The sequence below is a fragment of the Malus domestica genome, chromosome 02 (assembly GCF_042453785.1).
Source record: "Malus domestica chromosome 02, GDT2T_hap1".
Classification (NCBI taxonomy): domain Eukaryota; kingdom Viridiplantae; phylum Streptophyta; class Magnoliopsida; order Rosales; family Rosaceae; genus Malus; species Malus domestica.
Genome location: NC_091662.1, coordinates 8691125 through 8710449, shown reverse-complemented (window position 1 = coordinate 8710449; position 19325 = coordinate 8691125). Strand labels below are relative to the sequence as shown.

Below are 19325 nucleotides of genomic sequence, written 5' to 3'. Positions count from 1 at the left end.
ACATCGCTGATGGGCTCCGGAGCACAAGTGGGCTGACAGCCCTCTGCAGCCTTGTCGGCTACTCGTGCCCACGCGCGATTGTCTTGCACGCGCCAGCCAAATAGGCCGGCTCCTTGGTCTGTCAAAATTGGGCTGGTCTGTTGCCTGACATGGGCTGGGTGCCAGGCAACTTTATGGGCTGGAGCAAATTCACTGAGGGCTAGCTTGTTTTTTGAACTGAGGGTTGGGACATTTTGTTCCCGGTGAACTTGCTCTCACATATTATTAGTCGGGTACAGATCAGCTATAATTATTCCTCGTTTTCTTTCGGCTACATGATAAAGTGATTCTCTTGGACAAAGACTTTTTCTTTCTCTTTCTCTTTTCTATGAGAAAAATAAAGATAAATACATCAAGCAGAGCGTTTGGACGAAATGCAATTCCTTTCACATAAAAATTATTAATTAGCACCACAAATATGCAGGAAATCAGATTAATGCAATGGATTTGAATTCCATTTGAATTCTTTCTTCATATTCTCACATTCTATTCGTTTATCATACATCGTGAGGCTAAAAATCATTATAAATTTTTTTCTTTAAGATTAAACACTAATCAATAACTAACTAAAACTAATCATATAATGTACGATGAAGAGATAAAATGTAAGGATAGGACCCGAAAATGATCCTCATCCAACCGCAATGGCATCGTTTGCATGCCATCAAATATATAAAAAAAAAAAACTATTTTATTTACTTGAGTACGTTACTCATCTTCATGAAACCATAAGCTGCTAAGTTTCTCTAGTTCAATGGGTGATTTTCCTTGGAACTTCCATTCATCAAACGGTGATTTTCCTAGTGGTGCTGACACGCTTTCTTTCACCTTACGACACCGACAATAAAATGAACTTTAATGCAACAAATATACTGTTATTGGGAAATGGATCCTCTCCGATCCTTATATGGAGATCTTAGGGATTTTCATATCTCAGTTGTTCATTGTATATCATATAATCAGTTTTTATCAGATAATATTTATGTTTAATTTTAAATAATAAAATCAAATAATTTCTGACCGTACGATACACGATGAACGTTTGAGATGCGAGGATCTCTCCACGTAATGGATCTGGAGAGGATCCATTTCCCTGTTATTGTATGGCACAGCAAACACGGCATGACACGTAGCAAAGTTAAAATGATTGAGATTGGGTGATAATATTATAAAATCGCCACGATCCCATATACGACATAGATACTTTTTTCTTTTTGACCCCACCATAGTCTTAGTCTTTGCCATTGTATTCCAACGGGTATTTGGCGACATCCAAATCCGTGCGTTGTAGTGCCTTGACTAAGAAATCCTCAACAATGTTGCTGATTATTGTAGCTTCATAGTTAGCAATTAAAAACAAATCACACATTTAATTAGTGATTTTTTCCTTTGCTATATTTCAGAGAAATGTGGAAAAGAATGTGAAGACACAATAGACAGCAATATTACACGATATTAACAAAAACTGTACTTGAATATTTTTATATATTTCTATCCAAAATGCACTAGCAATTACTGAAGTCAAGTATGTGTCCCTTGCAAGAGATCTAAAAGGTCGTACCCAGTGCACAAGACTCCTGCTTTACGCAGGGTCTGGGAGAGGTGAATGTCGGCTAGCCTTACCCTAATTTATGGAGAGGCTGCTCCCTTGCAAGAGATCTAAATAGAAAAAAATGAAACACAAAACTATATTGACAATTATTTTAGGTTCTTACATTTTTTATTTTATTTTAGATGGGTTAGATCCTATGTTCCTCCTTTCTTGTAATGTTTTTCTGCTTCAAGGAGGATAAGGTTTATATCCCTTTCTTTTCTTGTAATATTTTCATGTTTCAGGGTAAGGTTTTTGTCCCTTTTTTTTTCTTGTATTTCTTTTTCGCTTGAATTTGAGGAATGAGGTTTATGTCCCCAAGACTAGATGTCATTTTGTCATTTTGATCAATAAATTTCCCTTGTAACATTAAGATTTTCCACAAAACAAGAAGTTAGGTTCTTATTTGTTACTTGATAAGTTAAACTTTCTAATCTACAGGTAAAGTACTGAAACAAATGAAATGGTTTGTCATGTAGACGAAACAAAAATGGGATACAGATATTGGTCAAGTGTAAGACACATATTAATGCATCTTTTGCATGGATGTCTCTTGAGGGACACTAAACCGACAATAACTTGTATGTAAACCACGGTTTGTGCCTCTTTATTCACGTCTAACTTCTCCTGGAGTTCCATCTTCTATTAGATGTTTGCAAAATAAGAACATCATGCTGAAATTCAGAAAGAAGAAATACAGTATTTAGTATTTATTTTTGAAAACGCCTATCCGAAGCCGGTTGAGTACAATTGAGCTCCTTCAAGTCTTACAATTGAGGATGACACAGAGATCGTCCAACACCTATTGTTTACTCTATAAAGCTACCAACTGGGAGTACATCTCTTCTTTTACAAAATCTCTGTTACTTTGGCACAGCGTAAACATTGTTGCACCCCAATGATTCTTCAACCTTGCAACTGCAGAAGTTCAGAAACCCTAGTCACGTACAAATTCAGTGCAAGAAACAGGACGACATGAAGCTTACAGCAACTTCATCAGAGCCCATACTCCTCATCTGGTTCAGTCATCGACTCCAACTCCATACAATGAGCAATAAGTAAAAAATATACAGTATGCGAAAATCATATATATCAATGTGATTCTAAAACTGTTAGAACATAAACCAAAATTATATCAAATATATAGTTGTGAAACAAGGCAAGCTATCAAAAGATTATAGTGGGAAATAATGAAATGTTTGAGGAGAATGTAACTGCAGGTATATTGAGTCCGAATTTTAGAAATGGAACTGAGGCCAAAAACAGGACTGTGGATTCCAGAATGTTTAAAACAGCAGAGAAGAACGATGAACTGAACAACTCCATCTTCCCAACTTCACCATCGATGAATACATCAGCATCTTCTCTTACTTGATTACACATCACAAGAAAAAAGTTCCACAAAGTTCCGCAAACGTGAAGGCCTAAAATTTAACTAAATTGTGCAGAGGGTGGCAAGACTTGATCAGTAAGCGATGAAAAAAATCATCCCACCTGCAATTCAGGCAGTGCCAATGACTCAAACGATTCAACATCTACTTTATACTTCCCTACTGTGGGCCATCTCAAGGACTATGGGCTGACATACAAAAACATGCTTTAGGGTTGAATGCTATGTAGACCCACGAAAATTGTTGATATTAACGAAAAACACTTTAAGAATCAAACTATGAAAAAACAAAAAGTGCTTGACAATCAACTGGTAATGTCCGGTGCAATAACAGTTAGGTCTATGGATTTTCATCTTCAAAACGGTGTTTTAAGTGTTTTTTTACTGCGAAATGGAGTTATGAAAAATAAAGCAACGAACAAACGTTAAGATTGGATGAAAAGGGATACCCTGAAGGCTGGAAATGGTGGAGGAGGAGAGGGGGGATGTAATATGACAACCTGGAACCCTACTCTCTCACTTCTTTCTCTAACCTCACCTACAAAATTACAGTCATACAAACAAAACAAAAAATTCACAAAAAATCTGTAAAAATATATGAAAAATTCAAAAATGAAAAAAAAGAGAGAGAGGGAATCAATTACTAGTGTAGAAGCCCCGAATCTTTAAGCTGGGATTTGATGCTTTTAGGGTTTCAAACAGTCTCATTACTAACGTGCTTTTGCCCACACCCCGCACCGGAAATAGCAGCGGCATCAACCAAAAGCACTTTCGAGAAAAGCACCGAATTTTGACCCCCCGGATCAGCCAACACGACTAATAGAAACGACAAGTCGTTGTGGAAGAGAGGGTACGCGGTTGATTTCTGCACTGCTTTGGGCTGGGTACGTTGGAGAATAAGGCCCGACCAGCCCATATCAGCCCAAAAAACTAGATCTCCTACGCGGTAACTTATTTGTGTATCTCCCTTAAAAAAAAAAATTTAATGAAAAGCTTCCGGTACTGTTTATTTTAACAAAAAATCAAATTTTTACTCTAAAAAGTCAATCATGGTACTATTCACTTACAACATATTTTTGTCATTTACGTTAAAAAAACAAGTACTTGGCTGAATCCTGAATACCTCAAAGCCAAAGTTCAAGCGCATGTGTTTTCTCAAACCCCATTCGAGAATGCTCGAGTAAAAACAAAGTACTAACACTATCGCTCTACATTTCTATAGCAAAGATACTTGTAAATCAAGCTATTGTAATCATATATAATTCAATGACTCAAACCTATCGAAGGATTCAAGCACAAACCTTCATGTTCTTCTCCGCTGCTGCATAATCCTTTATACTCTGTGTGGCAATAACATCACATAACATTTAAACGTGATCATATGACATGAAATCCTACGTGCTTCAACTTCCCACGTTACCTTAGTCGTGAACAAATAAAGGACCCATAAAAGGCAAAAGGCAGGAGACATAATTTTTGCAAAACCAAAAATGTATCAAGACACATTAGGCTGCAATTTTGACCCAAACTCCATCCCAGAATTTGCAAGGAAGTAATATATAGGAATAGAGACTTGTGAGATTATGAGGGTAGAGATCAATCAAATTTATTCAACGGCCATGTTTTCTATATTGTTATATCTTTTGATATTAAAATCCTACTAAATCTTATTAAACAACACCAAACCAAAAATTTCATCTATTATTTTTTCATGCAGTTAATTATTTTTCTTAAAAATGAGACAACTCGTGGAAAATCACAGTTATTCACCTCTTCCGGGCCCAGAGAGGCTATGGGGAATTTCATCTTACCCCGAGGCCACAGTCAAGCAAACTCACCAGCTCGGAACATTGAATACAGGACCTCCCACAATTTTTTTGTTTATTAGGGAGACACACTCCGCACCCTTACCAAGCCACTTGATGTGGTTTTTGGGAAATTTTATTTAAACCCATCTAACCTATTTCTACACCCAACTTACTCTTTTCACCCATTTGATTTTTAACTAAATTATTAATATCTTTTTAAACCCAAATTTAATACATAATATACCCCCATAAATCCAATTCAATATGTGGATTTATTTTTACACCCATTTGGTTTTTAGAAGCTAAATAGACCTGCGAACTCCTCCTCGGCCACTTTATTTTCTCGTAGAAGCTCATAAGCAGCAGAGGAGGAGAAGACAGCATAAAAATACTTACTGTGCAAATACTTAACAGACAATTAATTGCACAGTAAGTATTTTTGTACTGTGCAAATAATTAACATCTTTTGTGATGATATTGTTTGATACATAAATATAATAAAACAGATCATACAATTGTTGTTTTTGAAGAATACGATATGAAAAAGACAGCATAAAAATGAGGCAATCTAAAGATAAATGGATAAATTAGTGAAATAGAGCATGCACCAACTGTAATGCAGTGCAATAAGCAACTCAATGAAGTGGAGTCAACCTCATTAAGAATCACAAGTGATTTATCTCTCCCATCTGATAAGTTGAGCAATCGAGACTGAAGCTCCCTCGCTTCAGTTGCTAAAATTGCTTTCTCCCCAAAGACTTCTCCAGCATGCTGCACAGAAAGAATATAATCTCAGTTATGATGCACCCTTAATTAAAATTAGCAGAACTCAGAATCCATTAACTTCAAACTTTAATCACATTTCACAAAATACAACCATGTCATTTGCGTCTTTTGCATGTGCCAACATCTGTTTAAGCTCCTCCACCTTGACCATGATATCCAAACCTCCCCTAGAAGCTTCCTCTTGAACAATATCCACTGCTTTCTCCTGGACCTCCACTTCTCTCATCATGCTGATGACCGATTCCATGGCTGAAAATAGGGTTTTCTGCAACATTGTTAAACGATTAGGAACTCTATCATCGGGGAGGAGAGAAAAAATGGTGCCGCCAAAAACTAACTCCATGACAATGGTGGGTCAGCAAAATAACACAAACAAAACATTAAGAATACGCTTTCAACTATCAAAACAAGATTTATTATCCCAAAATAATACATATTATTGGTAAAAAAAAAAAACAAAACGAATACCTGCTTGTACCGGTGGAGTCCCAGGACTCTGAACCTGCACAGGACTGACAGCCAAAAATGACTGTAGCCAAGTTAAGGAACTCAATAGCAATAGCCCTCAGACTGCGAAAATCAACCTGACCCGAATCAGAAGAAATAATATGGACGGTCAGTTACAGTCAAAAGTAAACACAATCATTTACGAACCCCAACCTGTAAAATAAAAGCTTCTCTCTCAGCTTTCATATCTATCTGCAAGGAGGAGGAAAAGAAACCCGAATTTTACAAGAGTCAAAAGTTGATCCAAATCCTGGTCTAAGGCTCCGTTTGGGATTGAGGTGATTTTAAAAAAAGCCACTGTGAAAAAAAGCTGATGGTCATTTTTGTGTTTGGTAAACTGAAAAAAAAAAGGCTTATTTTGGAAGCTGCTGTGAGAATAAGCTGAAAATCAAAGGAAAAGCTGAAGCTGCTATTTGCTGCTTTGAAAAAAAGCCAGTTTTTTCAAAGCACACGGAGATACAGTGCTCCTTTAATGAAAAGACACACTATCATCCTGATTTTTTTTCCAAAAGCACTTTCACAAAAAAGTTTACCAAACACTCTACTGGCTTTATTTCACAGCTGCTTATTCTCACAGCACAGCCGCTTATTCTCACAGCAGCTTTTTTTCAAAGCACAGCAATACCAAACCAGCCCTAAGAAAACCCTATTGAGATTTCAGCTAAATAGAAACCAGAACAGGAAAAGAATTGTAGGGTTTAATAAGACTGCTGAAGAACAGAGTGAGATTGTGAATCGTGATCCTAGAGAGAGAGAGGAGAGAGAGAGAGGGTTTATTGATAAATTTGAGTTTTATTATTAATTTCATTTTGTACTTAATAATAATTATGCAATACGATAAAATACATAATTAATATTCAAAATTTTAAGTTGGGTGTCAAAAAAGGTTGCATGGGTTTAAATAAAATTTCCCGTGGTTTTTTCATGTATTTCATTTAAATTAATTATTTGTTCAAAAATTTAAATTAAATAATTTTATTATATTAATCTACAAAAGATATCACAATTATATATATATCAGAAATTGTGGATCGTCTGAAGTGAACGGTTGCTGTTGCTCCTCCTCAATGTTCCTTGAGATCAATCTGCCTGCGTTTTGGACGATCATCTGGTGGGTCCAAAGATAAGGAAAGCCATTGTCGTTGACGATCGTATTCATCATCGACGGTATATGAGGATCCAAGTGGATGAGGCCTCTTCCCAAGACTACTCGTTTGTCCTAAAGAACAAGTGAAGCCATTCATCTTCTTTGCGCAATAAAGGGTGCAACCCTTAGCTTTTAATGCGTGCGCCCTTAGGGAATTGAAATTTAACTTTACAATTATCTCCCTGCTTCTTTTCTAAAGCCACTGAGTTGAGCCCCACATGAACAACCATCATAAAAAGTCCGTGGTTTAAAAACACAAGATAGAGCCAATCCTAATAACATCTCCCCCACTTGTAAATTTAGAGGAATTTCACAACTAATTTCAATGCCTCCAGCAAATTTTCCTGCAGTTCTCCATTCATATTCTGGCATGGTTGTTGGATGTTTATCCTACAAACAATAATATGTAGATAACTAATTACAAGCAATCGTGATTTGATCTCTCTCCCAAGTATCAACAAATTATATATTTTAATTTCAAGAGAAATTAAGAGAGGAGAGAGGAACCTGATTCAAGTTCAACAGATTGTCTTCTAACTTTGCCACCCCATCACCACTTAGTTTAAAGCAGTTACGCATGTACATAAGATTTAGCGTCGGGGGCAATTTTGGAATTTTCTCCAATGATGTGCAATCATCCAGCTCTAAATAATGTAGTTTTGGTGGAAGGGCTTGTGGAATTTCCCGAAGCCTCTTGCAACCGCTCAATGTAAGTCCCCATAAGTTGACAAATTTGCTAATGCAATCCGGAAGACTAACAAAATTGTTTCTGGACAGATCAAGTTCTGTTAATGTGGACCAGCAATCAAGGGGCATAAGGAAAACACTTTCTGATAAATTGCATCCTTTAAGATAAAGGTAATCTAGGTTGGGAAGAGCAAATGTGTTACAGTTGTCCTGTGAAGTCTCTCAGTCAGTTGAAAGCAGTTGAGATTCGGTACTGCTGGATGAAACTTCATCAAACGTCACCTTATTCTTCCCAAATGTCACCAGTTTTGGGCATTCACGGAATTCAACCTGAATGAGATGTTGCAACCTATAAATATGATGTAATGATGTACCTGTAAGGTTCTTACAACCATATACTGTCAATTCTTCAAGCCTAGTAAGATATGCAAACGATCAAGGCAACTCTCTTATGCCACTTTCATCTATATCCAAGTACGTTAGAGATTCCATCTCGTCTTCTATTTTTGGGAAACTCTCGAGCCTTGTGCAACGACCAAACAAAGCCGTTCAAGGGATCTCAATCTAAGTCTTGTTGCAAATCTCGCAAGACTAGAACACCCCCCAAGATCTAAATCAACAAGTTTATCAAGGAATCCAATAGAATCATTCACCTCAACCAAACTTGTGCAGCAACGTAGATCCAAGCACTTTATGTTTGGGCTTCCAGATAAGTCGGGGATTTTTTCAAAAAATTCGCAATAAATTAAATTCATAGATGTAAGCTTTGCCAAATTCTATGAAACCAAAATAAAAAATAAAAAACAAAAACAAATAGTCACATACTTTAAATATAATCATTAATAATGAAAAACTTCGCAAAAAAATTCTTTTTCCAAAAATAAAAGATACATTTAAATTAGTAATCGTCCAAATTAATTTAAAATATGTATTCGCACCTTAAATCCCTTCAATTGTTTGATGCCGCTGTTTGACATAATAAATGTGACAAGATGCCTTGGAAGATACTGCAAATTGAACATAGCCATATGCTCTTGAAGAATATTGGATCCCTGATTTTGAAACACATCTCCACCCAAATCAAACCACCTCAAATCGTTGGGCAAATAATTAAAGCATCTAGAAAATAGTGCATTATGGCTTATAAAAATTTCAAAATTTATCATCTCGGAAAAGCTTTTTGCATTCAAGGGAATCACATCTGGTTTGGGTAACTACACCATAATGCCTTTAATTTTCTTCCTTCAATACCTTGTAAGTCGCCATCAATTGACAAACCTGTAAAACAGTACCTTTAACTTAAACGATATCCAACAAAGCATGAAATTTGTGTACTGTGTAGGTCGACATGCTCATTTATCATGGTATCACTTTTATTCATTTTCTCAGGCTAACCAACTCTTTTCTAACATTGAAACCGACACATGAACTTAAGTAATACTCTGCCATGTCTTACTCAGGCATACACGATGTGAAAGTCCTACTTCTCCCTAGACTTCTCCAGCATACAAAGATTCATATTCCTACGGCATGTCCTTAAAATTTGTTGATTGTGGTCATCCTTTACATTGACTATGAACTTACGAATGGACCCTGAAATAACGTTCGCTACAACTTCAATTGTCCCAACAGGTAAAATTTTATCAAATTCCGAATGACGAACTATCTTCAATCATCCTAGTTGCACAAAGTTTCTACATTTGAGCAGGGGTACTTTTCATTTTTCACTTCCGTATGAAAGTTGCCATAAAATACAAGTCAGAAAGAAGGGCAGACAGAGACGACAACTGCAGCATAACGCGAGCAAATTGATATAAGACACATTGAAAATCATGCTAAATAAGTAAACAAAGTGACAAAGAGTGAGTGGCAAGAGACCAAAACCTCAGTTGTGTCGAAAACCAAGATCAAGGCAGCCAACTGCTCATCCATTGGGAGGGACTCTATAAAAAATTCATCATGGAGATGAGCCATCCATAACGAAACACCAGCTGTGTAGAAATTTGTAGAGATATTCCATCTATTTCTTTACAACAAAAATCATCAAAATACACATTTTAAAAGAATTCAAAAGAATTGTTTATTCCCAAAATTCCTAAGAGTTGAATTCTTTGATCCCAAAATTCAAAATTTTACATACCCATCAACTACCAGCTGAGATGATGATGAAGAATCAGAAGCATCGTCAAAATCCAAACCCAGTTGTTGATGCACAAAATCAGCGAAGACTTTTGGTACAACAGAAAGTGTCAGGTTTTGTGACCTTCGCTTGGTTGCTTCGGTCACTAGTGAGGATAAGTACGTAAATGAATAGAGACAGAGAAGCAAACACAGGATGTATGTGGTTCACCCAGATTGGCTACGTCCACGGAGTAGAGGAGTTCTTATTAGTAGTGAAGGGCTTACACAAGTACAAAGGATCAAACTCTCAATTTAGTGAGTTCTTGTGAATGATTTAACACAAATGGCATTAGGCCATATTGTGGGGGAATGACCCCTATTTATAGAAAAACTTGTAGCTTTGTCACATTGACATGTGTCATGTTATGATTGGTTCTTGATGTCGACACGTGCTGCGCTCTGATTGGCTTCTAATCTTGACACGTGTCGAGTAGTGATTGGCCTCCTGGTCGGAGGGGAACTCTTCTGGGTCCTTGACAGTATAGCGTTGGCCGGTGCTCGGTAGTTTCGGGATTGGTCAAGTATGGTACAAACAGTGCTCCCCTAAGTTCCCGAGTGAGGGAAACTCCTCGGTTGGGGACTTGCAAGATCCAATCCCTTGAGTAATCACGAAACTTCTAAGTACCGAAGTGTGGTCTGATCTTCATCTGCCCTTCTCTGGAAGTACCTTTCCTCCATCCGGGAATGGTGTATTTAGCTGATGAAGATGCACAAGGTAATGTATCAATTTCACTTTGAAGCTTACTTGTAGTTTCGGGCTTGGTCAAGTGCGATACAAACCCTATAGTAGGAGTCCCCCAAGTCGCCGAGCTAGGAGATCTGCCGAAAGAGGTGACAGACAAGGTAAGCAGTCAAACTTCCAAGTAAGCAACCCAGGATCAGAGGTTTGACTTCGGCTTCCGGTTGATTGTTCTCCTTCTCCTTGTCTCTCATTCAACTGCCAGGATAAGGAGAAGCAAATGGATAAGAGATGATATGAGATACTTTTGCTTTTGAAGAAGTAACTTTCCACAGGCTTATTCTTGAACTGTGCTGGAGGGTTTTCTGGTGCCCTTCAGAGTATAAGGCCGACTCAAAAATTTGAGGGTCAAAACAAGTCCATCAAATCTAGAGTACGTTCGACCTTGATGATATGGGATATTTTTGCTGTTGACGGAATAATGAATGTGGTATGGAAAGGTGTCGTGCTGTAGTGATCTGTTTCAGCTCACCGTTGAACCTTCTGCTTCAATCTTTTGCATGGCAGAAGTGGTGTGCAACCTTTGCATTTAAATGGTCCTTCAGAACATTCCTTCATAGTGACTCATCCACGCTTGGCAGCTTCAGTGTAAAGAGCCAATATCTGATCAACTGTCATGAGGTATTTACTGGTGGAATTCGTGACCTTGACAGCAGTTGAGGATGAGTACTCGAGAGCAATGCTAAGTAAGCAACCAGGCAAAGGCTCCAGGCAGTCAGTTCCAAATTGGAGGTTTGATTTCAGGTTCCGACTGACTGCTCTCTTTCTCCTTGTCCTGCAGGTGTGGACAAGGACAAAGACAAAGACAGGGAGAAAGCATGATATGGGATACTCTTGCTTTCGACCCTGATGATATGAGATACTCTTGTTCTTGGTGTGGCTTATTTGCTGAGGTATTATCGGGGGGAAATAAAGCTGAGTATTTCGAGAGGTTATGTTGAGGGTGCCTTTTCGAATGCGAGAAAGGGTTGAGCATTTTTGCAGGTTTGCCTATCCGTTGAGGAGGGAGGTCAATGTATATAGGGATTTCCCAATAACAAGTAGTAATGCTATTCCTTTACCCTTCTTGGTCACAGCAATGTAGTGGGAGCTGTCAGCTTCACGTGTTTTAATTTTGTCAGAGCACTTTGAAAAAGTGGTATGTGGTATCTGGAAAGCTGATGTTACGTGTGAAGATTACAGACAAGCTTTATCTAAGGAAATCTGGCTCTCGAAGTTCTGAGAGTTGTGCCTCTTCGGTTTTCGAACAAGCAATCCCGTCGAGGATCTGACTCTCGAGATTCGGAAAGCGGTGCTACTCCGGTTTTTGAGAAAGTAATTATGTTGGGAGTCTTTTCTCGAATGTAAGTAAAGGTTGGACGTTCTTGCCAACCTGTCTTGCCGCAAAACACGGAGGTCGACACACATAGGGACTTTCCAGTTGTCAAGCAGTGGTGCTGTTCCTTTACCCTTATGGGTAATAGTAGGGTAGCTGGAACTTCGAAATTCTCGTGCCTAAACTTTGTCAGAGATCTTTGACAAAGTTATATGTGGTACCCGAGGAGTTGATGGTGCATATGGAGAGCGGTGATTGAACAGTAAGATTCACGTGCTTTCTACTTCACCAGAAATCTTCGACAGATTGCCCGTAATTTCCGCAAAGCTGAGTGTGCATGTGACAGGTGCTGACGAGGCTGAAAAAGCAGGTGCTTCTTCGATTTCTGAGATCGGCCCTCGTGGTCTCTGAGCAGCCCAGCTTTTGAGAAAGCAAACGCCTCTTCGATTTCTGAAGCTCCGTCGAATGCAGATTTTTATAGAGGCTGGCATTAAGTTCCACAGCACACTTGAATCTCTACCAGTAGAAGCTCATTTCTTGCACTTCTAAGATCTTGATTTGTCTGACCTCTTCCCTCTTCAACACATTTGAAAATGTCTGGACCCTCCGACCGTCGTTTTGACTTGAACCTTGGAGAAGAGACAGCCACGCCTTCTCCAGACAACATATGGCGCCCATCCTTCATATCCCCTACTGGTCCTCTTACCGTTGGGGATTCTGTGATGAAGAATGATATGACCGCTGCAGTGGTGGCCAGGAACCTTCTCACTCCCAAAGATAACAGACTACTTTCCAAACGGTCTGATGAGTTGGCTGTTAAGGACTCTCTGGCTCTTAGTGTTCAGTGTGCAGGTTCTGTGTCTAATATGGCCCAACGCCTATTTGCTAGAACCCGCCAAGTTGAATCATTGGCTGCTGAAGTGATGAGTCTCAAACAGGAGATTAGAGGGCTCAAGCATGAGAATAAGCAGTTGCACCGGCTCGCCCATGACTATGCTACAAACATGAAGAGGAAGCTTGACCAGATGAAGGAATCTGATGGTAAGGTTTTACTTGATCATCAGCGGTTTGTGGGTTTGTTCCAAAGGCATTTATTGCCTTCGTCCTCTGGGGCTGTACTTGGTAATGAAGCTTCAAATGATGAACCTCCAATGTCTCCTCCTTCTGGGGTTTTGTCAAGTACTGAGGCTCCGGATAACCACCCTCCGGTGCTTTCTCTTTCTGGGGCTCTACCGACTGCTGAGACTTCCCCTAAGCAACCTTTGTGAAGGCTCCCTTTTGTTTGTTTATTTTGACTCATGTATATGTACATATTTGTGGCTTATCGAAAATATTAATAAATAAGCTTTGCTTCATTTCAACATATTGTGTTAAATACACCAAAGCCTTCTTCAGAAAGTTCTCTGAATTTTTTTTTTCTTTTGTCGAAACTTGTATTGTTGAAGCTTTGTGAGTGAAGCATGTAGTTTGAGGTAGTGTTCCCTTAATTTCCTGAGTGAGGAAAACTTCTCGGTTGGAGACTTGAAAAATCCAAGTCACTGAGTGGTTGTGAGACTTCCGAGTATCAGGGTGCAGTAGCATATGGTGGGAGTCCCCCAAGTCTTCAGGCGAGGAGAGTTGCCGAATGAGATGTCTTGCTTGCTACTAATATGTCAAAGTAACGAAACCTTGTTTTGATGTCACACCTTCATATATGCCTTATCCAAAAATATTTCAAGCTAGGTTTAGCTTTGGGAGGGCCCAAAATTTTTGTGTAGCCCAAAACTGCTCATTTGTTTGCAAGCCCACGAAAAAAAAGGGATCCAGTGCCTTTGTTCATTTGTTATTTGTGTGGCAAGCCCAAAGAGGAGAACATGTTTGTGCCCACTCCCCTTTATTTAGTTTTTTGTGAAGCCCAATGTATTCTTGCTGCATATTGGGAGGTAGATAAATAATAACAATGAGACTCAAAGTCTCATCCCTTTGCCTGTGTCTTCTTCCCCATTTCCCCGGACCTTGTTCAATATGGCACTGTGCACTTATTCCTTTTGTCCGTCACTTTTGGTGGCTTTTGGCTATTCTTTTGACTGGCCTTTCTCTTTCTTTGCTGGAAAGGTCTTCATGTCCTCACAAAAATCTGAATGAGTCCAAAGGCATGATGAAGGAAAGTGGGTGTGGGAGCCAAGGAAGGGAAGGAAGGAGTTAACGGAGAGGGTGCAGTAGCTCTGCAATAAAACATCATGTTCTGTAGCTCAACTCGCAAGGTTGTCTTCATGAAAGTTGTTCCTTAGCTTGTGAACTACAACATATCCGAATTTGAGAGCCATCGGAGTAGTACAACTCCAGATATTCAGGTATGTTGAGTAATTGTTCGTCATTTGTATATCAACACGTCAGACTTGTTGTGAGCTTCACAAACTCCATTTTCTCTTGCTCAGATCAACATACTTTCTTCATCGAAGTTGTTCCTTAACTTGTGAACTACAACATATCCAAATTTGAGATCCCTCGGAGCAGTATAACTCCAGAAATCCAGGTATGATGAATGACTGGTTATTATTTTTCTGTCAACCCGTCAGATTTTTTGTGAGCTTCGAAACTCCATTTTCTCTTGTTCAGATCGGTATTCTTTCTTCATTGAAGTTGTTCCTTAACTTGTGAACTACAACATATCCAAATTTGAGATCCCTCGGAGCAGTATAACTCCAGAAATCCAGGTATGATGAATGCCTGGTTATTATTTTTCTGTCAACCCGTCAGATTTGTTGTGAGCTTTGAAACTCCATTTTCTCTTGTTCAGATCGGTATGCTTTCTTCATTGAAGTTGTTCCTCATCAACTCTTTCATAACATATCAAAAATGCAGGATGAACTAATGGTTAAATATTTCCAGATCTTCGAAACATCACAACAGCTTCGAAATCTGCAAGAAGCCGACTATCATGTTTGGAGCTTCAACACTTTAATTTCCGTCGCTCAAACAGAAATGATTCCTTCTTGAAAGTTGTTCATCTGCTCAAGAACTAGAGGGTGTCCAAAATTCAGCTCCATTGGAGAAAAGCAGCAGGTGCAAAAATTTGATAGAGGAAAAGAGGCGAAGCTTTGTTGGATTTCTAGTCTGGGGAAGATTCCAGTTTTTGTAGCAACTTCAGTACTGGTGAATTGCTTGTATTTTTGTCCATAACTAAATTTTGGACTTTGAATTATTATTTGATCTATTAGAATATGTTTGGAAACATATATATAATTGGAAGTCCGTTTATGGGAGGGACGTGGTTGATGTAAAACAAAAAATGTTTGTGTTTACCCACGTGTTTTTGTATACGTTTAAGAGTGGTTTTTGTGAACAAAATCCATTTCTTTGCCGCAAGGTTTTGTATTTGGAAAACTTGAATGGGTAAGGTTTTGTTTTAAATGAAGCTTTCTAGGTGAAGCTTTGATGGTGAAAGTATGTAGAGGGAGCTTTCTAGGTGAAGCTTTTTTTTAGGTGATGCTTTTTTTAAGTGAAGCTTTTCGGGTGAAGTTTTTTGGGTGAAGCTTTGTGGGTGAAGCTTTTTAGGTGAAGCTTTGTGGGTGAAGCTTTTTTAGGTGAAGCTTTTTGGGTGAAGTTTTTTGGAGGTGAAGTTTTTTTTTTTTTGGGTGAAGCTTTTTTAGGTGAAGCTTTTTGGGTGAAACTTTTTGGATGAAGCTTTGTGGGTGAAGCTTTTTAGGTGAAGCTTTGTGGGTGAAGCTTTGTGGGTGAAGCTTTTTTAGGTGAAGCTTTTTGGGTGAAGCTTTTTGGAGGTGAAGCTTTTCGGGTGAAGCTTTTTGGATGAAGCTTTTTTTTTTTTTTTTTTTTTTTTTTGGCGCTTGACACGGTCTTCATTTGCTTGTTTTGTAGTGACTGTGGAAGACGGATTGTTTTGTAGTGACTGTGGATATATCTGCTTTGAGGTTTCAACACTTGAGTGTTCCATTACTAGGAATGTAAAAGAGTGAGGGCTGAGTTGGCTAAATTGCCTCTTTATTGAATTCATTGCCAAATGACCTTCATTACATAGGATGCCGAACGGCTATAGCTCAACACTTGTACATCGTGAGTCTATTTGTAGTAGTACTTCAAGTGATCAGCGTTCCATGGATGGCCAAGGGTCTTGCCATCGGAGCTTCTAAGTGTGTAAGAGCCAGGGCGACTGATGCCAATGACTTCATACGGTCCATCCCAGTTTGGACTAAGTGTGCCTTCACTCGGGACTCTGTCGCAGAGTAATCTTTTCTTTAAGACCCAGTCTCCTATTTTGAAAGAACGAGGCTTGACCCTAGAGTCATAATAGTTGGAGATGCGCTGCTTGTAGGCGACATTCCTCAAGTGAGCTTGGTTTCTGTGTTCCTCGACTAAATCCAAGTTGAGGGTGAGTTGTTTGTCATTGTCACTTTGAATGTAGTTCTGGACTCGGAATGTTGCTTGCTCGAGCTCAACAGGGACAACCGCCTCTGTGCCAAAGGCAAGTGAGAATGGAGTTTCTCCTGTTGAAGTCCGATATGAAGTGCGATATGACCAAAGAACTTGGGGTATAAATTCTGGCCAACAGCCTTTAGCTTTGTCCAAGCTGGTTTTCAAAGTGCGCTTGATTATTTTGTTGATGGCCTCAACTTGTCCATTAGACTGGGGATGAGCTGGAGAGGCAAAGCATAAGTTGATGTTGAACTTAGAGCAGAACAACCTGAACTTCTTGTTGTCAAACTGTCACCCATTGTCAGTGACTATCGCATTGGGAATGCCGAATCTACAAAGGATGTTCTTCCACACGAAGTCTTCTATCTTTGCCTCAGTAATGGTTGCCAAGGGTTCTACTTCGGCCCACTTTGTGAAGTAGTCCACTGCAACGACTGCGTAACAGACTTTGCCCTTCCCTGCCGGCATTGGGCCGATCAAATCAAGTCCCCACTGGGCGAAGGGCCAAGGGCTGATCATAGGAGTAAGAGGCTCTGGAGGGGAATGAGGAATAGTCGCATATCGTTGACATTTGTCACATGAGCGGGATACTTTGATGGCATCCTGGTGGAGTGTTGGCCAGTAATATCCTTGGCGAAAAGTCTTGTGTGCTAGGGACCGAGATCCAGCATGATCTCCACAGACTCCCTCATGTATTTCCCGAAGGACGATTTCCGCCTCGGCAGGCGTAAGACACCTGAAGTATGGCAGGCTAAAACCTCGCTTATAGAGTTAATCATTGATGATCAGGTAGCGGGTAGACTTGTATCGAATTTGCTTAGCCTGGACTTTATCATTTGGGAGGGTGCCATGAGCAAGGAAATTATAGATCGGGGTGATCCAACTATCCCCCTGTTGTAAGTTGCATACTTCTGCGGCCATGGTGCTTGAGCAAAAGTTGTGTTTGCGCAAGATATGCTGCCATGGAGCTGTCCTTAGCATCAAAGTTGTTGGTAACCTGGTTGACCACTAATTGGGAGTCACTGAAAATATCAATTTGTTTAACCCCGAGGTGTTTGGCCAAACGTAATCCTGCTAGAAGGGCTTCATACTCGGCCTCATTGTTTGATGCCTTGAATTTGAAACGAAGAGCATACTCCATTGCTACTTTGTCGGGCGTAGTCAAGACTAGTCCCGCTCCACAGCCCTGTTGGTTGGATGAGCCATCAACATACAGACTCCATGCTGAGGTCGTTGATTCTACTTTCTGAGCTTCCGATGGTAATGAAGCTACTGCTTCAGGTGTAGAAGCAATGTCAACAGGATATGTGAAGTCGGCTATGAAATCTGCTACTGCTTGACCTTTTTCGGCTGGTTTTGGTTGGTAGGAGATGTCAAACTCACCCAATGCTATCGCCCATTTGATCATTCGTCCAGACGTGTCAGGACTCTGGAGTATCTGTCGAAGAGGGTGATTGGTAAGCACGATGATGGCGTGTGCTTGGAAATAAGGGCGAAGTTTCCGAGCAGACATGACCAATGCTAGAGCTAATTTCTCAATGTTGGAGTATCGTGTCTCCGCATCTTGTAGGGCCTTGCTAGCGTAGTAGACGAGCCGTTCGACACCACTGTCCATTCGAATAAGAACAGAACTGACTGCTGAAGCCGAAACCGATAGATAGATGATGAGAGTGTCACCAACTTCTGGTTTGGAGAGCAGAGGGGCTTTACTCATGTACTTTTTGAGGTTCCTGAATGCCTTGGCACATTCCTCCGTCCATGTAATGTACTTCTTATTTCCCTTGAGTGCTTTGAAGAAATGAGCACATCTGTCTGTGGCCTTAGAGATGAATCTGGTTAAGGCTGCCACCTTGCCAGTAAGGCTTTGGATGTCTTTTGAAGTTATTGGCTCTTTCATGTCGAGGATTGCTTTGATCTTTTCAGGGTTAGCTTCAATGCCTCGTTGGCTAATCATGAAGCCTAAGAATTTGCCAGAGCCCACGCCGAAGGCACATTTGTTGGGGTTCAACCTCATTCGATACCTCTTTAGAATGGTGAAAGTTTCAGATAGGTTGGTGATGTGTTGGTCAGCATGTTTGCTCTTGACTAGCATATCATCAACGTAAACTTCCATGCTCTTCCCAATCTGTTCGGCGAACATTGAATTGACCAGTCTCTGATAAGTTGCTCCTGCATTCTTTAGGCCGAAAGGCATGACCTTATAGCAATACAGTCCCCTGTCAGTAGTGAAAGCCGTATGTTCTTGGTCTGAGGGGTTCATGAGGATTTGGTTGTATCCTGAATAAGCGTCCATGAAGCTCAAGAGCTCATACCCTGCCGTAGAGTCTATAAGTCTATCAATGAGAGGAAGAGGGAAACTATCCTTCGGGCATCCTTTGTTTAGGTCGGTGTAGTCGACACACATTCTCCACAAGACCTTTTGAAGCAGGAGACTTTCCTTGGTCGGATTTTTCTTAACAAGGACAACATTTGCTACCCATGTTGGGTAATTGACTTCACGGACGAAGCCTATGTCCTTGAGTTTTTCAACTTCTGCTTTCATCGCCTCGTATCGCTCAACATCATAAGATCTTCGCCTCTGTTTTACTGGTTTGGTCTTGGGATCAATACTCAAGTGGTGACATATGATATCGGGAGAGATGCCCGGCATATCTTTATATGACCAAGCGAATACCTCGGCGTTCTCTTGCAAAAAGGAGATCAGCGACAACCGAAGGGGTGG

The 19325-nt window shown here is 39.9% G+C and overlaps 2 long non-coding RNA genes across 4 annotated transcripts; one reads left to right on the top strand and one right to left on the bottom strand.

The window, feature by feature from the left end:
- Nucleotides 1-2087: 2087 nt before the first annotated feature.
- On the bottom strand, nt 2088-3829 carry LOC103407029 (uncharacterized). Of its 2 annotated transcripts, XR_011576775.1 has the most exons (3): nt 3665-3829; nt 3470-3558; nt 2088-3124 (listed from the first exon to the last, which is right to left on the bottom strand). It is a non-coding gene; the product is annotated as an uncharacterized lncRNA (long non-coding RNA). The 2 variants fall into 2 exon arrangements; XR_003767338.2 differs by having other exon boundaries at nt 2088-3558.
- Nucleotides 3830-14383: 10554 nt separating this feature from the next.
- On the top strand, nt 14384-15191 carry LOC139189263 (uncharacterized). Of its 2 annotated transcripts, none has more exons than XR_011572970.1 (4): nt 14384-14523; nt 14608-14705; nt 14789-14886; nt 15062-15191. It is a non-coding gene; the product is annotated as an uncharacterized lncRNA (long non-coding RNA). The 2 variants fall into 2 exon arrangements; XR_011572971.1 differs by having other exon boundaries at nt 15035-15144.
- Nucleotides 15192-19325: the final 4134 nt, after the last annotated feature.